The 9,897-nt window shown below is 43.7% G+C and overlaps 1 long non-coding RNA gene across 1 annotated transcript; it reads left to right on the top strand.

Annotated features, from left to right (window-relative positions):
• Positions 1-3,250: 3,250 nt before the first annotated feature.
• Positions 3,251-4,505, top strand: LOC309365523. Its single transcript, XR_014166226.1, has 3 exons — positions 3,251-3,384; positions 3,580-3,606; positions 4,339-4,505. It is a non-coding gene; the product is annotated as an uncharacterized lncRNA (long non-coding RNA).
• The last annotated feature ends 5,392 nt before the right edge of the window (positions 4,506-9,897 follow it).

Raw genomic sequence — 9,897 nt, 5'->3', positions numbered from 1 at the left:
CTTCAGTTGGACGAAAAACAATGAAGCACGGGGCGGAGCAATGGATAAATTTCTGAAACTACAATGAGATATCAGCTCCACCCAAGGCATGATGGAGAACAGCAGCAACAGGGAAAAGATAGAAATAACACTTGTAGTTCTACAAATCATTTAATGTGTCAACATGAATGGAAGTTATTAATATTGCAGTTGTTGTATAAGGGATTATTATTTTGACCGGAATGTTATTGAAATTAATAAGATTTTGGAACACAGAAATAAAAAAAAATCATCATACCATCAAATCTAGCATGCAGGGGCCACCTAAATTATATAATTTGGAATTTGAATGATTGTATTATAAACTGGTATTTTTTATAATGAGGCTATTATTGGATTGTAATAGAAAACTAATAAAAATTATTATAAAAAATAGATACATTTTTGTTTTATTCACACCAGTGATTTAACATGTGAGATAATCCAGCAAACAATTATAATCAAACTCTGAGATGTAGTAGTGTGGGGGTTTTTTAAAAATGTGATCTGTTGTGGAACAACCCCATTGAAGAGGATAACAGTGACAGTGGCATAGCGTGGGGGGTGCAGGCGGGGCCGGCCGCACTGGGCGCAACATCTGGGGTTAGGGTTAGGGGGCGCAAATCCACGGGTTAGGGGGCGCAAATTACTTGCCTTGCCCCGGGTGCTGACAATCCACGCTACGCCACTGGACAGTGATTACCCAGACCTCTTTGCTGGTTGTGATGGGGCCCCCATAACAGTCTAAGCTTCAGGAACCCAATAATGTAGAAGCCTCTAGGAAACCTTGTGATAATTTTTAAAGACCTAAACATCTTGGGACCTGTTGTGTATTGAGTCAAAGGATTTTATATCTGTATTATTATTGTCTGTATTGCATTAGGGTAAAGTAACTGCCTTTTGGTTCCAGAGGGTACAGCTACTATTGGTTCATTTAAGCTGCTGTATTTGGATCCTCTGTCTTATTGGTTTCCTCCAAAAGGCAGGACTGTGATTGCCTGAGATTGTTCCCTCCAAAATGTATCCTTTCTAGCTTGTTCCCTGTCCCTATAAATGTAGCTCTCCCCTCCTCAAGTCTCAGTCTTGTTTGCTTTAATAAAGAAGTGTTACTAGAGAACTGTCTCCAGCATATTATGTCAAGAGAGCTGAAATCACAAACCCCACGTCACAACAGGACCAAAACACCTTAGGGACGATCTGCTTCATTGTGATCGCTGAGATTTTCCGATGGCACACTTCTGGTGGTTTATGAAGGCTGTAAGTTTCGGCTGGCCTTCGCTATGGACTGACCTTTCCCCTGTGGAATTCCCTTGAAGAGCATAACAGTGATTACCCAGACCTCTTTGCTGGTTGTGATGGGGCCCCCATAACAGTCCAAGCTTCAGGAACCCAATAATGTAGAAGCCTCTAGGAAACCTTGTGATAATCTGTAAAGGACTAAACATCTTGGGACCAAAACACCTTAGGAACAATGTGCTTCATTGTGATCGCTGAGATTTTCCAATGGCACACTTCTGGTGGTTTACGAAGGCCGTGAATTTTGGCTGGCCTTCGCTATGGACCGAGCTTTACCCTGTGGAATTCCCTACCGGGAAAGTTTCGGCAGGAACCATTCCTCCATTTCTCTAGAAATCTTGTGAGCACTTTCTTCTTTCTTCTTTCTTTAGATGGGCCTTTACAACTCCTTGACCCTTTAGGCTTAGCTGCCTGCAGCAACCCAGATACGTTCCTGAACAGAATGCTTCATAAAAAGGATGCTAGAGCATGTCCTGTTTTGCATCATGTGTACCTAGAGCAGTGACCCTCAAACATTTTTTTCTGGGCCACACTCTCAATAAAAAACTTCATGTGCCACGCCATTTTTTTAATTGATAAGAAATGTATTGGAAAACCAAAAGAAACAACTCCTAGCAGTTCTTGATTTGGGGGGCGGGAATCTATCAATAGTCTGTAAATACAGTGGTACCTCTGGATGCGAAGGGGATCCGTTCTGGAACCCTATTCTCATCCTGAAGCGAATGCAACCTGCATCCGTGCATCTGCATGTGCGTGGGTTGCGATTTGCCACTTCCGCGCATGTGCGTGAGATCATTTTGAGCGAATGCGCGAGCCGTGAAACCTGGAAGTAACAGATTTCGTTACTGCTGGGTTGCTGCAGAGCGCAACCCGAAAATATTCATCCCGAAGCTCCTTCAACCCGAGGTATGACTGTACATATATAAAAAAATGTTTCTTTGATTGTCGTCCTTCACTCCTCTCGCCACACTTGCCCTCCTCTCCTGCCACACCAGTGTGATGTGCTACACCCTTTGAGAACCAGTGACCTGGAGTCTAGACCAGTGCTCCTCAAAGTGTTAGCTGGGCCAGGACCAAGCTGTTGGCTTTGGGTCACTTTCAGGTGGGTCACAATGTCACAGGCTGCCCAGGGCTTCCTCACCTGCGTGCACCAGCCCCCACCCATGCCATAGCCTTTGGACAAGGCCAATGCCACCACCAGCAACTCCTTTCATGTCGAGGTTCAGAAGAAGACAGGGGTTCAGAAGAAGAAGGAAAAAGAAGGTCTGAGAGCTAAAGGCCAGAAGGGAATCTGAAAGCAAGATAATATTTATTAACCTTTGATATTAGTGATAAATAAACAGGGAATAGAAAGGAAGGGGATAAAAGAGAACAGCTGATCTAGGAGAAGAAAGGGAGTGTAAAAAAACCAGAAATGAGATGAAAGAAAGTGGCAGGTTTTGAAGAAGGGAATAAGGCACAAGTTGACTGTGGAAAAAGAATGGGAGAAGAAATTACAGAACATGGGTAAAACCAACTTTGAAATGCATGTGGTGGTAGGAAGGGAAAAAGGAAAGGCCTTCTCCACTTCGATCCTCAAATTCTGCTATGTCAGATGGAAGGCCACATCCCCAGCTGGCAGTCTGTGAAGGAGTTTGAGCGCTTTCACAAACACTTGGGTTGCTGTTGGCCCTAGTTTATCTAAGGGTCCCTCCTTGGAAGCGAGGCGGAGATTGAATTCAGTGGCAGTTAAAAATCAAGACTTAATCCTAAGAAAGGGCACATAGCCCATGGCACATTGCACAGAGCATCACATGCTGTCTTGTTTATTTTTACCGGGGGGTGGGGGTCACAGACAAAGTTTGCTTACTAGCTAATCTGTTCAAGGCTCCAAAACTGCATCAGCTCAGCCAACACATTTGATTGGAAGGTTGTGCCTTTATAAGAAAGAGAAGTTGGATCCAGATGAACCATCAGTTTGTGACATCCCTCCAAGAATCTTGAGAATCTTCCTCTGCTCTTCGGTGATCGTCATGAAATTCTGGGTCCTCCTTTTGGTTGTTTGGGTTGCTTTTGCCATGGTGTCCGCACGTAAGTAGTTGACACTCATTTATCCTTTTTACTGATGGAAGGATTAGGAAAATGTGTTTATTAGGGGGAAATGGCCCCCAAATGCTGATGAATTTTCATGAGGTCTAAGTAAACAGAGCAGTAGAATAACTTCAGCCAACCTAGGCTGCCAGTGTCTGGAAGGAGGTCTCACACTTTCCTACTTTCTCCCTCTAGGACCATATGAAGGTGAACAAGGGACTGGTGAGTATCTTGGCATTCAAAATGGGAACCACTGTTGATCAGCAAAACTGTTTGCCTCCGTTTCCTACCCTTCCCTACGAACATAAGATGAACGGGCTGGATCAGGCCAACATCTCATCCAATCCAGCATCCTGTTCCCACAGTTGCCGCAGGATGCCCCTGGGAAGCCTGCAAATATCCTATGAGCGCAGCAGTACTCTGCCCACCTGCAGTTGCATTCAACTCGTAGCAGATGATAGATTTGTACTCATGAATTTATCTAATGCTCTACTAGAACCATATGGTCCTAGAACCACCCAAGTAGGTGACCATCACTGATATGACCCTCTTCACTTTGCTTTTCAACTTTTGCCCGTCCTGTGATTTTTTGTTGTTTCATCTTTTGAAATCAGATTTGACTGTGTTGGATTTTTTTGGCAAATGGCCATTTACATGTATGTTTAGTTTAATAGCACTGTGGGCACTGCTCCCTCCTGGCTTGACAACACATCTTCTAACAGGTCCTGAATGCCCAGAAATGCCACCCTTCTGGTCACATCCATGACCAACTGTTCTAGGGTACAATCATTTAGACCTTCTAGAAATACCCTCTTTGATGTGCAAGACTTTCCTGTAAATAAACTAAGTAGGCAGGCTTGCTGTGACAGCGCAGAGCTGCTAAGGGCACAGGACATCCATGGAGTCTGTGTCCCTGAAAGGAACTAACAATCCTGTCTTCAACTCTCATTCCAGATCCTATACCTGCAGAGCATGATCCTCTCCAAGACTCTGTGAATCAAGACCGTCTTCTAGGCGGTCTCTTAAGACTTTGGAGACGCTAGTAGGATCTGGATGTCAACAATAACACATTTGTATGCTGAATGGTGATACCAATAAAGTAGACATTTTAGTTGCAACAACTTTGTGTGGGAAATGCGTGCCTTTATTCTTTCATCCTTCATGTACCATATGCAAAATATGAATGTGGCTCCATGTCAGAACACTCCAATCAAGAGTGTCAGGACTCATTATGGTATTAGCTCAATGCAGCTCAACCTAAATACACGGCGACTTCTTGAAGGCATTAAAAACAAATAGATTTAGCCAGAGGAAAACTGAAGGGTGGAGTGTGTCTAGCAGGAAAGCTAAATGGCGCCATTGTCTTTCAGTCTCCTCCTCGTTGTCCAGTGGGAGTGGTGCAGAGGCATATGATAGAACCCAGTGCCCGAGTGCCATGGGGAGGCTGACTAAGTGAGGCCACAAAAAAACTTACCCCCTGACATCAGGTGCCAGCAGGGAAGGAGGGAGCTGTCTGGCCTTAGAGACACCTGGGTGTGTGTGGGTGTGTCATTCTCTGCCTGGGTACCACAGCCAGCTCAGGGAGGGAAGGGTGAGGGAGCAAATCACTCCATGGGCTCACAATGCCTTGCCTGCTGACATCATGGGACATTCAGGGAGAAGGCCAGAGACTATGAAATGAATGAAACTTAAGTTTCAGGGCCCCTAATCACAGAAGAGTGGGATGCGGGTGGCGCTGTGGGTAAAACCTCAGCGCCCAGGTCTTGCTGATCGCATGGTCAGCGGTTCGAATCCCCATGGCGGGGGGAGCTCCCGTCTTCGGTCCCAGCTCCTGCCCACCTAGCAGTTCAAAAGCACCCCTTAAAGTGCAAGTAGATAAATAGGTACTGCTTTCTAGCGGGAAGGTAAACGGCGTTTCCGTGTGCTGCGCTGGTGCTGGCACACCAGAGCCGCTTCGTCATGCTGGCCACGTGACCCGGAAGTGTCTCCGGACAGCGCTGGCCCCTGGCCTCCTAAGTGAGATGGGCGCACAACCCTAGAGTCGGACACGACTGGCCCGTACGGGCAGGGGTACCTTTACCTTATCCTAATCACAGAAGAACCTTTGGTCCACATTGCTTAATTTTTGGGGAATACTAGACCCAATCTGAGTCACACAACTCAAAAACTAAAAGACATACATTTTTCGGCTCCCGGTTCCGGTATGCCTTAGCGGAGGCAGCTCCCACGACAGCGGGAGATCATTGGCGAAGGAAAAACAAGAATGATTGAGGCTAATTATCCTTGCAAGTTCCCCCCAGGGACAGAGGAGAATCGACTTCACTCCCAGTTAATATCAGTACCTGGCTCTCGCTCCAGAATGGAAAGCGGGAGGCAGGGAGGTGCTGAGTGCAAAAGTACTTCTCCTGCTGAAAACCCTCCTACGCCGCCATTAAGAAGCAGAGGTTCTCCTGCTAAATAGAGCTTAATTCGGACTAAAGTACTGGCGCATGCTAGAAGAGATGAGATAATAAACTGCGGAACAGAACCAGCTGCAAGGTTGTTAAGGTTTGAACCTGAGAGAAAACTTCATTCGGTGCAAAAGACAGTGTGGGGGAAGGGAACCCGCAGCTTCTTTATATGAAGTTTCTTCTCCTATATTTATGATTCAGCAAACCTCCATTGAATGTTAATTCAAATTATATATGTACAAGTAAGGAGGAATGAAACTGGATTATAGAGCTGGAATACAACATTAAATGGAACTGTGTTTGTAAAAAAAAGGGGGGGAGGGAGCGAAGCTCTATTTTGTGAAAGGTTTACAATGGAAACTTAGAGCTGACCATTTCCCATCCTTTATCGTTTACGAAGTGAACTGAATAACACTAAAAGGACTTGGAATCTAATTTAATTGGAACTATAATTGCTCATTTATCTTCAGTTGGACGAAAGGATAAAATAAGTCTACAATCTTGCCTAGGAACTGATAAGGTTTATTACAAAGCCATCTGCAGTTCAACAGACCACACTTCTTCCCAGGCTGAGAAGGAAAATGGTGAAAACAGGTTATTTATTGGGAAAGGGTGATTTTTGCAGCTGTTCTTAAAGTTGTAAAACAATGAAGCACTGGGCGGAGCAATGGATAAATTTCTGAAACTACAATGAGATATCAGCTCCGCCCAAGGCATGATGGAGAACAGTCGCAACAGGGAAAAGATAGACATCACACACGTGGTTCTACAAATCATTTAATGTGTCAACATGAATGGAAGTTATGAATATTGCAGTTGTTGTATAAGGGATTATTATTTTGACTGGAATGTAATTGAAATTAATAAGATTTTGTGATGAAACAGTGAAACCGGCTATGAACAAATGGGCACAAGATCTTGGATATAACATCATGCCAGCTGACTGGGAACAGTTATGTACCACAGGTATGAAATTTACGGCATGTAATGCCTTAAGAGAGAATATTATGAAAATGATGTACAGGTGGTACATGACACCAGTCAAGCTTGCAAAAATCTACCATTTGCCCGGTAATAAATGTTGGAAATGCAAAGAGACTGAAGGTACATTCTTTCACCTTTGGTGGACGTGCCCAAGGATTAAGGCTTTCTGGGAGATGATATATAATGAAATGAAAAGGGTATTTAAATATACCTTCTTGAAGAAACCAGAGGCCTTTCTCCTGGGCTTAGTCGGCCAATTGGTGCCAAAGAAGGATAGAACCTTTTTTATGTATGCAACAACAGCAGCAAGAATACTCATCGCAAAGTACTGGAAGACACAAGATCTTCCCACCCTGGAAGAGTGGCAGATGAAGGTGATGGACTTTATGGAAGTGGCTGAAATGACTGGCAGAATCCGAGACCTGGGAGAAGAGTTGGTGGAAGAAGACTGGAAAAAAATTAAAGACTATTTGCAGAAATATTGTAAAATTAATGAATGCTAAAATGATGTTGAAATGAACCTAAGTGGTATTTGGCAACAAGGCTATCAGGAATATATTTAAGTGATTGACAATGGAAGAACCTACAAAAACTAGACTATGCTGAAGTACAAAGTTAATATAAATGAATGAAGGGAAGAATTTGCTGAATAGAATATGGGATTGGGAATACAAAAAAGGGAGGTGTGAGGAAGTCCGAGAAACATGTGAGTGGAACTAAGTTATGGATTGTATGATTTCTTTTTTCTTTTTTCTTTTCTTGCTTTTTGCTCTTTACTTCTTGTTTTTCTGTTCTTTTGTTCGTTCTATGTAAAACTTCAATAAATATATATTTAAAAAATAATAATGAAATTAATAAGATTTTGGAACACAGAAATAAAGAAAATCATCAAACCATCAATTCTAGCACACAGGGGCCACCTAAATTATATAATTCAGAATTTGAATGATTGTATTATAAATTGGTATTTTTTATAATGAGGCTATTATTGGATTGTAATAGAAAATTAATAAAAAATATTATAAAAAATACATACAATTTTGTTTTATTCACACCAGTGATTTAACATGTGAGATAATCCAGAAAACAATTATAATCAAACTCTGAGATGTAGTAGTGTGTTTTGTTTTTTTTAAATGTGATCTGTTTTGGAACAACCCCATTGAAGAGGATAGCAGTGATTACCCAGACCTCTTTGCTGGTTGTGATGGGGCCGCCATAACAGTCCAAGCTTCAGGAACCCAATAATGTAGAAGCCTCTAGGAAACCTTGTGATAATCTGTAAAGGCCTAAACATCTTGGGACCAAAACACCTTAGGAACGATGTGCTTCATTGTGATCGCTGAGATTTTCCAATGGCACACTTCTGGTGGTTTACGAAGGCCGTGAATTTTGGCTGGCCTTCGCTATGGACTGAGCTTTACCCTGTGGAATTCCCTACCGGGAAAGTTTCGGCAGGAACCATTCCTCCATTTCTCTAGAAATCTTGTGAGCACTTTCTTCTTTCTTCTTTCTTTAGATGGGCCTTTACAACTCCTTGGCCCTTTAGCCTTAGCTGTCTGCAGCAACCCAGATATGTTCCTGAACAGAATGCTTCATAAGAAGGATGCTAGAGCATGTCCTGTATTGCATCATGTGTACCTAGAGCAGTGATCCTCAAACATTTTTCTCTGGGCCACACTCTCAATAAAAAAGTTCATGTGCCACACCATTTTTTTAATGAAAAGAAATGTATTGGAAAACCAAAAGAAACAACTCCTAGCAGTTCTTGATTTGGGGGCCGGGAATCTATCAATAGTCTTTAAATACAGTGGTACCTCTGGATGCGAAGGGGATCCGTTCTGGAACCCTGTTCTCATCCTGAAGCGAATGCAACCTGCATCCGTGCATCTGCATGTCTGTGGGTTGCGATTTGCCACTTCCGCGCATGTGCGTGACATCATTTTGAGCGAATGCGCGAGCCGTGAAACCTGGAAGTAACGGGTTCCGTTACTGCAGGGTTGCCGCGGAGCGCAACCCGAAAATATTCATCCCGAAGCTCCTTCAACCCGAGGTATGAGTGTACATATAAAAAAAAATGTTTCTTTGATTGTCGTCCTTGACTCCTCTCGCCACACTTGCCCTCCTCTCCTGCCACACCAGTGTGATGTGCTACACCCTTTGAGAACCAGTGACCTGGAGTCTAGACCAGTGCTCCTCAAAGTGTTAGCTGGGCCAGGACCAAGCTGTTGGCTTTGGGTCACTTCCAGGTGGGTCACAATGTCACAGGCTGCCCAGGGCTTCCTCACTTGCGTGCCCCAGCCCCCACCCATGTCATAGCCTTTGGACAGGGCCAATGCCACCACCAGCAACTCCTTTCATGTCGAGGTTCAGAAGAAGACAGAGGATCAGAGGAAGAAGGAAAAAGAAGGTCTGAGAGCTAAAGGCCAGAAGGGAATCTGAAAGCAAGATAATATTTATTAACCTTTGATATTAGTGATAAATAAACAGGGCATAGAAAGGAAGGGGATAAAAGAGAACAGCTGATCTAGGAGAAGAAAGGGAGTGTAAAAAAACCAGAAATGAGATGAAAGAAAGTGGCAGGTTTTGAAGAAGGGAATAAGGCACAAGTTGACTGTGGAAAAAGAATGGGAGAAGAAATTACCGAACATGGGTAAAACCAACTTTGAAATGCATGTGGTGGTAGGAAGGGAAAAAGGAAAGGCCTTCTCCACTTCGATCCTCAAATTCTGCTATGTCAGATGGAAGGCCAAATCCTCAGCTGGCAGTCTGTGAAGGAGTTTGAGCGCTTTCACAAACACTTGGGTTGCTGTTGGCCCTAGTTTATCTAAGGGTCCCTCCTTGGAAGCGACGCAGGGATTGAATCCAGTGGCAGTTAAAAACCAAGACTTAATCCTAAGAAACGGCACATAGCCCATGGCACATTGCACACACCATCACATGCTGTCTTGTTTATTTTTACGGGGGGGGGGGTGTCACAGACAAAGGTTGCTTACTAGCTAATCCGTTCAAGGCTCCAAAACTGCATCAGCTCAGCCAACACATTTGATTGGAAGGTTGTGCCTTTATAAGAGAGAAG

Source organism: Podarcis melisellensis (genome assembly GCF_964234715.1).
Source record: "Podarcis melisellensis genome assembly, chromosome: 2".
Classification (NCBI taxonomy): Eukaryota; Metazoa; Chordata; class Lepidosauria; order Squamata; family Lacertidae; genus Podarcis; species Podarcis melisellensis.
The sequence above is the reverse complement of the archived record's forward strand: the minus strand, read 5'-3'. Positions and strand labels throughout refer to the sequence as shown.